Source organism: Gossypium hirsutum, chromosome A04 (genome assembly GCF_007990345.1).
Source record: "Gossypium hirsutum isolate 1008001.06 chromosome A04, Gossypium_hirsutum_v2.1, whole genome shotgun sequence".
Lineage (NCBI taxonomy): Eukaryota > Viridiplantae > Streptophyta > Magnoliopsida > Malvales > Malvaceae > Gossypium > Gossypium hirsutum.
The window spans coordinates 18,745,290-18,759,555 of NC_053427.1; the positions used below are offsets into that span (position 1 = coordinate 18,745,290).

General features: G+C 36.5%; 1 pseudogene; it reads left to right on the plus strand.

Moving 5' to 3' along the window:
• The first annotated feature begins 363 nt into the window (after positions 1-363).
• Positions 364-12,434, plus strand: LOC107947907 (26S proteasome non-ATPase regulatory subunit 13 homolog B-like; annotated as a pseudogene).
• The last annotated feature ends 1,832 nt before the right edge of the window (positions 12,435-14,266 follow it).

A 14,266-nucleotide genomic window follows, 5' to 3' on the forward strand; every position in this document is an offset into this window, starting at 1 on the left:
CCTCTTCCTCTTCCCCTTCCCCTTCCCTTTAGGTTGCAAATCAGTGCCATCGACAACAGTTTGGTGAAGGACCTTTTTCGGTTCCTCCTTCATCCAGGTAAGGCTCCTTCACCTTCTTTCGTTCTTCATTCCTTTTCCTGCTTTTGTTCTTCATCTTCACTTCCAAGTAAAAGTCCGTCGCATATCTTCTCTTCTCAGCATATTTTGTTTCGTTTCCTCTCTTTCTCTCTTTCTCAGGCAAATCTACCATAAATTCTTCACTGGGTCTTGGCTTAAGGCGATGATCGTTCTTTGATTTCTAACATTTTTATTTTAAATGAATTATGCTGATCGTCATCAAATTTAGAGAAAGTGTAGTAGCCGATGAAGATAAAAGATTATCTATTGGGCTATTCTCCTCCTATTTGGGCGAATTTTCTTGTTGGAGTTTTTTCAGCCATAATAATTTCCCTTTCATTGTTTCTTATTTTCGAGTACCTTTCTTCATACAAGAATCCTGAAGTAAGTTTTTGTGTTTTTCTTTTTTTCTAATTGAAATTTTCAATTTTTTCCTTATTTGGTTTTGCATTTTTTTTTAAAAATTTGTGTTCTTGGATTGACGAGAGCAAAAGTTCTTGATCGGAGTTGTTCTTATGGTTCTTTGCTATTTTGTAGAATTGATGAGTTTATTTGTATTAGTTGAATGGAAGCATTTGAATCTTATAGTTTTATCAACCTATTCATCTAACAGTAGTGCGTCCGAAGCCTGATGGCTGATGTTCTTAAATATTCTGTTTTCCAACCCCTTACACCCCAGTCATAAAATTAATGGAAATAAATGAACTAAAGAAATTGCGAGGAATATATTTGTCCATTGACTTCATTTTATTTAATTTTATTTGAACTCTTTTGATTTAGGATTTGGCATTTGATTTGTTTCTTTCTACTCTTTTGAGAGATAACATCTACAACTTTGGAGGACTCCTTGCTCATCCAATTGTAAGCACATATTTATAAGTTTCTTAAATTCACTATATATTGTAGCTGGCCAAATTGTTATGGAGATGATCGATGCAGTCTTGATTAAGAAAATGTGCTTTTAATTGCACAAAGATAAGGTTCATAGGCCTCGTTTATAATACTCATGTTAATGTATGTGAAGGTTTAATGACTAAAAAGTGCCTGCTATTAAGAGCCTCTTTTTATTTTGCATTTCTTTTCATGCCATTGCAATTACATGAATACATTCTTATTTTTCATTGTGTTGGATTGATTTAAAAGGGAGTTTGTGTGTTGTAGTTTTTTTTCTTTTTCTTTTTTTCCCTTCTGAATTTCTTTGCTCTGATTTTTTTATTTTGTTATGTTTGAGATGATGACTATTGGCATCATTTACAGATAAAGAGTCTTCTGGGGACCAAGGTAGAGTGCTTTATTATATCCTTCAATCCTTCAACTCTGGGAATTTGGTTTGTTATGAAGAATTGTGTCGCATGCTCAATGCTGCACTGAGTGCTCAACCAGCCTTGGTTGAGAATGAGAAGAAACTCTTGGAAAAAATTAATATTCTATGTTTAATGAAGATTATCTTCAGGTGTGTATTGTTTTAGTGTACCCTAAGGAATCAGGTCAAAGTTGCCGATAATTGTATGTGGTTAAAAGCTAAAGTACAATATGTTTCAATGTAGCTGCCCATCTGATGACCGAACTATTCCTTTAAAAGTTATTGCTGAGAGAACAAAATTGTCAATTGAGGATGTTGAGTATCTTCTCATGAAGAGCCTGTCTGTAAGTTAAAATATTCATAATATTGTTGTCATAATTGTTTTTACACGTATTCATTTTCCTTTATCTTCAGCTTTTTCATGACACCTTAATAGGGAGTGCAAACTATAAGTGTGACAGCCCTAAATTGACCCTAGTCGGAAAGTGGTTTCGGGACCACGAAACCGAGTCATAAAAAAATAATGAACAGTCATATTCGATGCTTATTATATGTGAATATGAATGTGTGGAAGTTTCATACTTTAATTTGGTCAGTATATGTGAAATTTATTAGTAGGGAGTGAGACAATTGTGAAGTGTGTTAGACTAATGTAAAAGTGAGCTAATAGTGCATGATGTAAAAAAAGTGTACTTGCATGTCAAATTAGCCAAAGTATGGATAGTGTTCGGCCATGGTATGGGTTATTAATGATAATATGTATTTTTCTATTAACATTTTTAGATTATAAAATGAGTTAATGAATTAAGAATAATAAAATATGAGGGGAATGGGAGGAGAAACCAAAGTTGTTTCATCCTTGCTCCTCCATTTTGCCGTAACTTGAGGGAGGAAGAAGAAAGGAGTTCTCTTGCTTCATGTTTGGCTTGGATGATGATTAGGAAGAGCTCAAGAGCAATGGAGAACTAAATCTGATAAAGGAAAGGAAAAAGTGATCGAATAGCCGTTGAAATCGTTCGACAACATCCGAGGTAAGTCTTTGAGTAATGAAATTTAGCTTATGATTTAATAAGGCAATTATTTGTCCATGAGCATAATAATTAACTTGTGACCTGACGATTCTACTTGAATTACATGATAAAATAAATAAGTAAGGTATTTACTTGTAGCCGAATGGTTATGGAAATCTTGTGGATTAACGAAACGGGATCATGTTATTTGTTTAGGATTAGTGAATCGAACGATGTATGGTTAGTAAACATGCTGTAATTGTATTCGAGTATCTGGAATGATACCCAGATGTGATATGATATATACATATGCATATATGTGTGAATGCTAATCGGGGTCTAAATCCGAGCTTGGTCTCGAAGGGCTTTTGAGCCAGTGCTAATAACCGAACTTAGTTTCGAAGGGCTTTAGAGCCAGTGTCATAACCGGACTTAGTTCCGAAGGGCCTTCGAGCCAGTGGTCTAATCCGAGCTTGGTCTCAAAGGGCTTTTGAGCCAGTGCTAAGAATCGGGCTTGATTCCGAAGGATGTTTGTGCCAGCATAATATTTGAGGGTGAAAACCCATAAGTGTTCGTACGAGAAATCATATAATACATGCTGGAATAATTTTAATCACATGTGCTACTTACTGTAAGATAACCAGGTAAGTAATTTACTCTTGTTGAGAATATGAATATACTTCAATTATGACTTTGAAATTTGATGGGAATTCTTAGCACATTATTTAAATCATCCGAACGTTTATGATCTGATTATGATGTATGAGTTCCGAATTAGAGAGTTCAATGTCATAGTTGCGAAATGTATGTGTATATGCATGAAATTGACATGGACATTTGAGATGAGCGCATTCGGTTATGGATTGGATTTAGCTGGATAAATTGGTTTCACCTTTGTGATATTAATGATAAAAGTGATATCTCGGTTATGTTTCTATTCGGCCAAGGGATGAAACAAACAAACTTGATATTATTATGCCATTCTTTTAAATGATTTCATTACTTAAAACTTACTAAGCATCGAAATGCTTATTCTCTGTTTTAATTCTCTGTTTTATAGATTTTGTTCGTCAACTATCGGACTCGGGAGTGTCAAAGTCGAAGTCATCCACACTATCTAAGCCACTTTTTGGTACTCTTCAGTTGAACTTGATAATGGCATGTATAGGGCTGACCCTTGATGTTAATTAAGTGTCTTTTGGTAATGTATATTCGTATAGCCATGCAAAAATGGCTTGTTTATTTTGAGTATAACATTATGGTCATTTTGTATATATGGTCTTATAATATGGTTATTAAGTGGTGTGGAAATGTTTGGTAATGATTAGCCATTGGAATGGCCAATCATGGTCCTATTGGTGCTACGTACGTCATGGCTAATCGTGATTATACTTGAAAATAATGTATGTCAATTTACTAATGGATTCATGGAAAATTTGAAATAGGTAAAATTTACCTTAAAATAGATGCTGACAGCAGCAGTGATGTGAATTTGAAGAATCACTAAAAATAGTAGGAATGGAATTAAATAGTGAATAAATTATATAATCGAAGCTTGATGAGTCTATTTTCATATGAAAGAAACGAAACGACCATATGAGCCATATTTCATGAGATGTTTAAGTTTTCGTGAAACAGGGCTAGAGTGTTTTCTGGATCCCCTGTTCTGATTTTGAAAATTTACCATAAATTAACCAGAGACAATTAGAAGTCATGCTTTATATGTACAAATTCATTTTTGAGTCTAGTTTCATTAGAAGCAAACAGCATAAGTATTAAAGCTCTGTACAGGGATATATCTAAGTCGTAATGCATGAAGGTCAGAGTAGTCGAACCCTGAAACAGGGGAGACTTTAACTAATAAACTGTATTAATTGGCCCAACCAAAAATTCTAGAAAAAAATTTGTAGATGGATATATGAGTCTAGTTTCAGGAAAAATTTATGGAATCAGTTTTCGAGTTTTGGAACTCGAGATATGATTTTTAAAGTGACCGTGATGCAGTTAGCCAGCTGGTCTGGAAATTTTTAAAATGAACTGTGTAAGTAAATGAATTAAGTCCGTTAGCACCTCGTGTTCGACTCCGGCAACGGTCTCGGGTATGGGGCGCTACAATTTTATTGGTATCAGAGCTACGGTTTAGTCGATTCTAGGACTACCGTAATACGTTCGGGTTTAGCTATACATGCCATTATGTGTTTATTTGATAGTGTGGTGATTTCTGACAGTTAAAAATGTGTTTACTTATAGTAATGGATCCCGATCCCAACCGAGCGGTAGCTGATGATGTTGAGAGTGTAGCGCCTGCTCCCGCGCAAGGGACAGTGCCGGTGGACTCTCAACCTATTGCTAGTAATCAGAATGATGAAGCTAGATAGCCTTTTTATAGCGTGATGAATGATTGATTCAATCAGTATATTCGAACTAATACGGCTGTTCCACAACCCCCACTCCCGACTAATACAACCCCTGCACCTGCGATACCTCCGGTAACTGACCAAATGAGGTTAAATAAGCCCCCAATTAACAGAATCCGAAAACACGGGGCTACTGAATTTAAAGCTACAGACAGCGATGATGCCGAGCAAGCTGAATTTTGGTTGGACAACACTATTCGGGTACTTGATGAACTATCTTGCACACCCGATGAATGCCTAAAGTGTACTATCTCTTTGCTACGTGATTCTGCCTACTATTGGTCGAATACATTGATTTCGGTTGTGCCCAGAGAGCAAGTAACTTGGGAGTTTTTCCAAATCGAGTTTCGAAAAAAGTATATCAGCCAAAGATTCGTTGATCAAAAACGGAAAGAATTTCTTGAACTTAAACAAGGTTCCATGTCGGTTACTGATTATGAACGAAAGTTTGTAAGGCTTAGCCAATACGCTCGAGAATGCATTTCTTCAGAAGCTGTAATATGTAAACGTTTCGAAGATGGACTGAACGAAGATATAAAACTGTGTGTTGGCATTTTAGAAATCAGAGAATTTGTGGTACTTGTCGAGCGAGCTTGCAAAGCCGAAGAGCTCAGTAAGGAGAAAAGAAAAGCTGATATGGGAGCAAAGGAGTTTCGTAAGAGATCTTCGGGAAAGCCCTTTCAACAGTTTTCGAAGAAAGTTAGAGATGATTTAGGCCGGTCTAAAGGCACTTCGGGCTTTTCTAGATGAGATCGTGATCGACCCCCTGTGAGTACACGAGTCACTTCGGTTGCCGGTGTTGGAAATGATCATCGAGACAGAACAAAGTGCCAGTATTGTGGTAAATGGCATTCGGGGAGTTGTAGATTCCATGACTGCTCCTGTTATAAGTGCGGATCAGCTGACCATTTTATCAAGGATTGCTCGAGACTGTCTGAACAAAATGTAAATCAGAGTGGGAAACCAGGTGTTACTACTGCTCGGGGTAGACCATCTAGAAATACGGGGAATGCCAGTGGCGGTTAGAGAGGATCTAGAAATGCTACAACCAGATCTGAGGCTCGTGCTCCTGCTAGAGCTTATGCTATACGCACACGCGAGGATGCTTCCTCGCCAGATGTTATTACCGGTACTTTCACTCTCTTTGATACTAATGTGATTGCATTGATTGACCCTGGTTCTACTCATTCATATGTATGTGAGACCTTAGCATCCAGTAAGACTTTACCTGTTGAGTCTACTGAGTTCGTAATTCGAGTGTCGAATCCCTTGGGTCGTTATGTGCTTGTCGACAAGGTGTGTAAGAAATGCCCCTTAATAATCCGAGGCTCCTGTTTTCCGGCTGACTTGATGCTTTTACCGTTTGATGAATTTGATGTTATTCTCGGTTTGGATTGGTTGACCGTACATGATGCAGTTGTGAATTGCAAAAGTAAGACTATTGATTTGAGGTGTGCAAATAATGAGATAATCCGAGTCGAGTCTACTATTTTGAATGGATTGCCAACAATAATATCCTCGATGTTAGCTCAAAAATATGTGAGAAAGGGGTGTGAAGCGTATCTTGCATACGTATTTGATAATAAAGAACCAGAAAAGAAACTTGAATCGGTACCAGTGGTTTGTGAATATCCGGATGTTTTTCCCAAAGAATTACCGGGGTTACCACCTGTTCGGGAGGTAGAGTTTGGCATCGAACTTGTACCTGGGACTACACCAATTTCGATAGCTCCGTATCGTATGGCACCAACGGAAATAAAGGAATTGAAAGCTCAGTTGCAAGAGTTGATGGATAGAGGTTTCGCTCGACCAAGTTTCTCACCTTGGGGTGCACCAGTATTGTTTGTGAAAAAGAAGGACGGAACCATGAGGTTGTGCATCGACTATCGTCAGTTGAATAAAGTGACAATAAAGAATAAATATCTGTTACCGCGTATTGATGATTTGTTTGATCAACTAAAGGGAGCCTCAATGTTTTCAAAGATAGATTTGAGATCGGGCTATTATCAGTTGCGAATTCGAGATTCGGATATACCCAAAACTGCTTTCAGAACGAGATACGGTCACTACGAGTTCTTAGTGATGCCGTTTGGGCTCACTAATGCCCCTGCGGTATTTATGGATTTGATGAATCGGATCTTCAGACCGTTTTTGGATCGGTTTGTAGTTGTGTTTATCGATGATATTTTGGTCTATTCGAGAAATGAAACCGATCATGTTGAACACCTGGGATTAGTGTTACAAATTTTACGGGATAAGCAATTATATGCTAAGTTCAGTAAGTGTGAGTTCTGGTTAAGAGAGCTTAGCTTCTTGGGTCATGTGGTATCTACATCGGGTATTCGAGTTGATCCGAGCAAAATTTCAGCCATACTTAACTGGAAGCCTACGAGAAATATTACTGAGGTTCGGAGCTTTTTGGGACTTGCCGGTTACTACAGACGGTTTGTAAAGGGTTTTTCGATGATAGCCACACCAATGACGAAACTGCTTCAGAAAGATGTTAAGTTTGAATGGACAGAAAAATGTCAGAAAAGTTTCGATCAACTAAAGACTTATTTGACTGAAGCTCCAGTACTAGTGCAGCCCGAATCAGGCAAAGAGTTTGTCATTTACAGTGATGCATCCTTACTTGGGTTGGGTTGTGTATTGATGCAAGAAGGTCGAGTTGTAGCTTATGCGTCGAGGCAATTGAAGCCACATGAGAAAAATTATCCAACCCATGATCTCGAATTAGCTGCCATCGTATTCACTTTGAAAATATGGAGATATTACTTATTTGGTGAGAAGTGCCATGTATTTTCGGATCACAAAAGTCTCAAATATTTGATGACTCAAAGAGATTTGAATTTGCGACAAAGACATTGGCTCGAGTTGTTGAAAGACTATGAGCTTGTCATTGACTATCACCCGGGAAAGGCTAATGTGGTTGCGGATGCTTTAAGTCGTAAATCACTGTTTGCTTTACGAGCGATGAATGTACACTTGTTTGTTCTATCCGATAATGTGTTAGTAGCAGAATTAAAGGCTAAACCATTGTTGATTCATCAAATTCGTGAAGCTCAGAAAGTCGATAATGAATTGGTTGCAAAACGGGCTGAATGTATTTCGAATATGGAGTCAGAGTTTCAAATAGATGATGACAATTGTTTGAGGTTCAGAAGTCGATTGTGTGTTCCAAGAAATTTAGAACTTATTTCGATGATCTTGAGCGAGGCTCATAGTAGCCGAATGTCTATCCACCTGGGTAGTACAAAAATGTACAATGATTTGAAATGTCAGTTTTGGTGGCCTGGTATGAAACGAGACATTTCTGACTTTGTTTCGAAGTGTTTGATATGTCAACAAGTGAAAGCGGAACATCAAGTGCCTTTAGGATTACTTCAGCCGATCATGATACCCGAGTGGAAGTGGGATCGAGTCACGATGGATTTTGTATCTGGATTGCCATTGTCATCAAGCAAGAAAGATGCGATCTGGGTTGTTGTTGATAGACTGACAAAGTCGGCTCATTTTATCCCTGTACGTATGGATTACTCCCTTAACAAGCTAGTTGAAATGTATGTATCTCAGATTATAAGGTTACATGGAGTACCCGTTTCTATTGTGTCAGATAGAGATCCAAGATTCACATCGCGATTTTGGAAGAAATTTCAAGAAGCTTTGGGTACCAAATTGCATTTCAGCACCGCTTTTCATCCCCAGACCGATGGTCAATCTGAGCGGATAATTCAGATACTCGAGGATATGTTGAGATGTTGCATTCTTGAGTTTAGTGGTTCGTGGGAACGATATTTACCTTTGATTGAATTCACTTACAACAATAGTTTTCAGTCAAGCATTAAGATGGCACCTTACGAGGCTTTGTACGGTCGTAAATGCCGTACACCCTTGTTTTGGACCGAGCTCGGTGAAAGTAAAATTTTCGGAGTTGATTTGATTAAAGTTGCTGAGCAGAAAGTAAAGATAATTCGTGAAAGTATGAAGGCAGCATCAGATCGTCAGAAGTCGTATGCAAATTTAAAACGAAGAGATATTGAGTATCAGGTGGGAGACAAAGTGTTTCTTAAAGTTTCACCTTGGAAAAAGATACTCAGATTTGGCCGTAAGGGCAAACTGAGTCCGAGGTTCATAGGGCCGTATGAAATATCCGAACGAATTGGTCCAGTGGCATATAGATTGATTTTACCCCCTGATCTCGAAAAGATTCACAACGTTTTTCATGTTTCGATGCTTCGACGTTACAGATCTGATCCTTCGCACATAATTAATCCCTCAGAGGTTGAAATTCAATCTGATTTGAGTTATGAAGAAGAACCGATTCGTATCCTAGCTCGTGAGGTGAAAGAGTTGTGAAACAAAAGGGTTCCGTTAGTAAAGGTGTTATGGGTCAAACACGGGATCAAAGAAGCTACTTGGGAACCCGAGAACTCTATGAAAGAACGATACCCAAACCTATTTACCGGTAAGATTTTCGGGGACTAAAATTTCTTAAGTGGGGGAGAGTTGTGACAGCCCTAAATTGACCCTAGTCGAAAAGTGGTTTCGGGACCACAAAACCGAGTCATAAAAAAAATAATTAACAGTCATATTCGATGCTTATTATATGTGAATATGAATGTGTGGAAGTTTCATACTTTAATTTGGTCAGTATATGTGAAATTTATTAGTAGGGACTTATGTGAGACAATTGTGAAGTGTGTTAGACTAATGTAAAAGTGAGCTAATAGTGCATGATGTAAAAAAAGTGTACTTGCATGTCAAATTAGCCAAAGTATGGATAGTGGCCGGCCATGGTATGGGTTATTAATGATAATATGTATTTTTCTATTTACATTTTTAGATTATAAAATGAGTTAATGAATTATGAATAATAAAATATGAGGGGAATGGGAGGAGAAACCAAAGTTGTTTCATCCTGGCTCCTCCATTTTGCCGTAACTTGAGGGAGGAAAAAGAAAGGAGTTCTCTTGCTTCATGTTTGGCTTGGATGATGATTAGGAAGAGCTCAAGAGCAATGGGGAACTAAATCTGATAAAGGAAAGGAAAAAGTGATCGAATAGCCGTTGAAATCGTTCGACAACATCCGAGGTAAGTCTTTGAGTAATGAAATTTATCTTATGATTTAATAAGGCAATTATTTGTCTATGAGCATAATAATTAACTTGTGACCTGACGATTCTACTTGAATTACATGATAAAATAAATAGTGAGGTATTTACTTGTAGCCGAATGGTTATGGAAATCTTGTGGATTAACGAAACGGGATCATGTTATTTGTTTAGGATTAATGAATCGAACGATGTATGGTTAGTAAACATGCTGTAATTGTATTCGAGTATCAGGAATGATATCCAGATGTGATATGATATATACATATGCATATATGTGTGAATACTAATCGGGGTCTAAATCCGAGCTTGGTCTCGAAGGGATTTTGAGCCAGTGCTAATAACCGAACTTAGTTTCGAAGGGCTTTAGAGCCAGTGTCATAACCGGACTTAGTTCCGAAGGGCCTTCGAGCCAGTGGTCTAATCCGAGCTTGGTCTCGAAGGGCTTTTGAGCCAGTGCTAAGAATCGGGCTTGATTCCGAAGGATGTTTGTGCCAGCATAATATTTGAGGGTGAAAACCCATAAGTGTTCGTACGAGAAATCATATAATACATGTTGGAATAATTTTAATCACATGTGCTACTTACTGTAAGATAACCAGGTAAGTAATTTACTCTTGTTGAGAATATGAATATACTTCAATTATGACTTTGAAATTTGATGGGAATGCTTAGCACATTATTTAAATCATCCGAACGTTTATGATCTGATTATGATGTATGAGTTCCGAATTAGAGAGTTCAATGTCATAGTTATGAAATGTATGTGTATATGCATGAAATTGACATGGACATTTGAGATGAGCACATTCGATTATGGATTGGATTTAGCTGGATAAATTGGTTTCACCTTTGTGATATTAATGATAAAAGTGATATCTCGGTTATGTTTCTATTCGGCCAAGGGATGAAACAAACAAACTTGATATTATTATGCCATTCTTTTAAATGATTTCATTACTTAAAACTTACTAAGCATCGAAATGCTTATTCTCTGTTTTAATTCTCTGTTTTATAGATTTTGTTCGTCAACTATCGGACTCGGGGGTGTCAAAGTCGAAGTCATCCACACTATCTAAGCCACTTTTTGGTACTCTTCAGTTGAACTTGATAATGGCATGTATAGGGCTGACCCTTGATGTTAATTAAGTGTCTTTTGGTAATGTATATTCGTATAGCCATGCGAAAATGGCTTGTTTATTTTGAGTATAACATTATGGTCATTTTGTATATATGGTCTTATGATATGGTTATTAAGTGGTGTGGAAATGTTTGGTAATGATTAGCCATTGGAATGGCCAATCATGGTCCTATTGGTGCTACGTACGTCATGGCTAATCGTGATTATACTTGAAAATAATGTATGTCAATTTACTAATGGATTCATGGAAAATTTGAAATAGGTAAAATTTACCTTAAAATAGATGCTGACAGCAGCAGTGATGTGAATTTGAGGAATCACTAAAAATAGTAGGAATGGAATTAAATAGTGAATAAATTATATAATCGAAGCTTGATGAGTCTATTTTCATATGAAAGAAACGAAACAACCATATGAGCCATATTTCATGAGATGTTTAAGTTTTTGTGAAACAGGGCCAGAGCGTTTTCTGGATCCCCTGTTCTGATTTTAAAAATTTACCATAAATTAACCAGAGACAATTAGAAGTCATTCTTTATATGTACAGATTCCTTTTTGAATCTATTTTCATTAGAAATAAACGGAATAAGTATTGAAGCTCTGTACAGGGAGATATCTAAGTCGTAATGCATGAAGGTCAGAGTAGTCGAACCCTGAAACAGGGGAGACTTTAACTAATAAACTGTACTAATTGCCCCGACCAAAAATTCTAGAAAAAAATTTGTAGATGGATATATGAGTCTAGTTTCAGGAAAAATTTACGGAATGGGGTTTTGAATTTTGGAACTCGAGATATGATTTTTAAAGTGACCGTGATGCAGTTAGCCAGCTGGTCTGGAAATTTTTAAAATGAACTGTGTAAGTAAATGAATTAAGTCCGTTAGCACCTCGTGTTCGACTCCGGCAACGGTCTCGGGTACGGGGCGCTACAATAAGGGAACACAAATAAATTTTGGATATAAGCCAAGGAAAATACAAATTATTATGAATAGTGAACATTTGTGGAAGTCCAAGTCTCACTTTTTCATATGGACGATGCACCATTGTATACATTTGATCTGAGGCCTGCATGTAGCAACTAGCTATACTTCAAAGGGTTCAAAATTCTAAAGATAACTTGTATAACCTTTTTGCGAATAATGACTATAGGTTCGTCTGATTGAGGCCATAATTGATCAAGTTGAGGGAACAATTCATGTCTCTTGGGTGCAGCTAAGAGTTTTCGAGAATCCACAAATCAAGTCCTTGTGTGACCGTTTGGATAATTGGATCGGAAAAGTACATAACGCTTAGTTATCAATTGAGGCTGAAACTCCTGATCTCGTTGCATCATGAATTTTTTTCTCCTGTTCCTTTTTGCCATTGTAAAAATTTCATTATTTGGAAAGGGCAAGAAAAAGGAAAAGTGAAATAATGAGCAATGAGGATAGAGATAAGCGTTAGTCATTTGTGGGTAAAGCCATCTTTGTATGAATCCTTTAGTAGGTATTGCTTGATCCTTAAATCTTTGTTCTGAAAGAAGCGGCTCATGTACTAAACTTTTCACTTTTTGGCATTTGTTGGATCTACAATGGCATTGGAATGCCTAAGGATACGGTTAAAACTGCAAACATCATCCTTATCTTTCATTTTGTATTGGGATTTTTCATTAGATACAATCAGATATGATCCACTTTTATGTGGATGAAATTGCATTTTCATTTTAGATTAGATATTTTTTTGCATGATCTATATATTTTTTGGCTTCAATACGTTACTAGACGAGCTGCTGCTACTTGGTTATTTAACTACAAATATGTTGATTAGTTTTTACCATTTACATGTGATGTAAATGAATCTTATAGGATGATTGCCAATCTTTAACGATTAAACCATTTGATTGATATATTTAATTTGATTTATATATTTATAAATAAATCATTGCAATATATGTAAAAACAATTTAAAATATAAATTTATTAATATATATAAATTTATTAATATATGTAAAAACAGCTTTTCCGAAAAATATTTACAAGAAATCTGCCAAACAACATAAAATATTTTACACAGATTCATCCAAACACCAAAAAAGTGAATCATTTTCAAGAAATCATTTTCCGGAAAATATTTTACTGACAAACAAACATAGCCTAAAGTACAATATGTTTCAATGCAGCTGCCAATTTGATGATCGAACTATTCCTTTAAAAGTTATTGCTAAGAGAACAAAATTGTCAATTGAGGATGTTGAGTATCTTCTCATGAAGAGCCTGTTTGTAAGTTAAAATATTCATAATATTATTGTCGCCTTTGTTTTTACACGTATTCATTTTCCTTTATCTTCAGTTTTTTCCCGAAACCTTAATAGGGAGTGCAAACTATAAGGGGACACAAATAAATTTTGGATATAAGCCAAGGAAAATACAAATTATTATGAATAGTGAATAGTTGTGGAAGTCCAAGTCTCACTTTTTCATATGGACGATGCACCATTGTAAACATTTGATCCGAGGCCTGCATGTAGCAACTAGCTATACTTCAGAGGGTTCAAAATTCTAAAGATAATTTGTATAACATTTGTGCGAATAATGACTGCAGGTTTGTCTGATTGAGGACATAATGATCAAGTTGAGGGAACAATAGCCAAGAGTTTTGGGGATTCCACAGATCAAATCCTTGCATGACTAGTTGGATAAATGGATGGGAAAAGTACATAACGCTTAGTTATCAATTGAGGCTGAAACTTCTGATCTTGTTGCATCATGAATGTAACGCCCCAATTTTTGGGAATCCTGTGAATGTTGGCATAGGTTTAATTATGTTAGTGGGCCTCTAGAAGGCCCAAGCTTAAGATAGAACCCAGTAATTTTAGTTAATTTTTGTTCCATAAGAAAAAGGGAGTGAAATTATGAAATTGGACCTATGTGAAAATGTTTGAAAATGCTATAGGCTAAATTGAAGTGGCCAAATAAATAGGAGTGCAAAATAGGAGGATTTGCATGACAAACCTCCCATTTTACATGAAGTGGCCAGCCATCATGTTGTTGTAGACAAAATGTACACTTGATATCCATAATTTATGGTACAAATTGATACAAATTGATAATAGGTTAGGTAAATGTTCAATGATAATAGGTTAGGTAAATGTTCCATGATAATGGGTTAGGTAAATGTTTCATGATAAT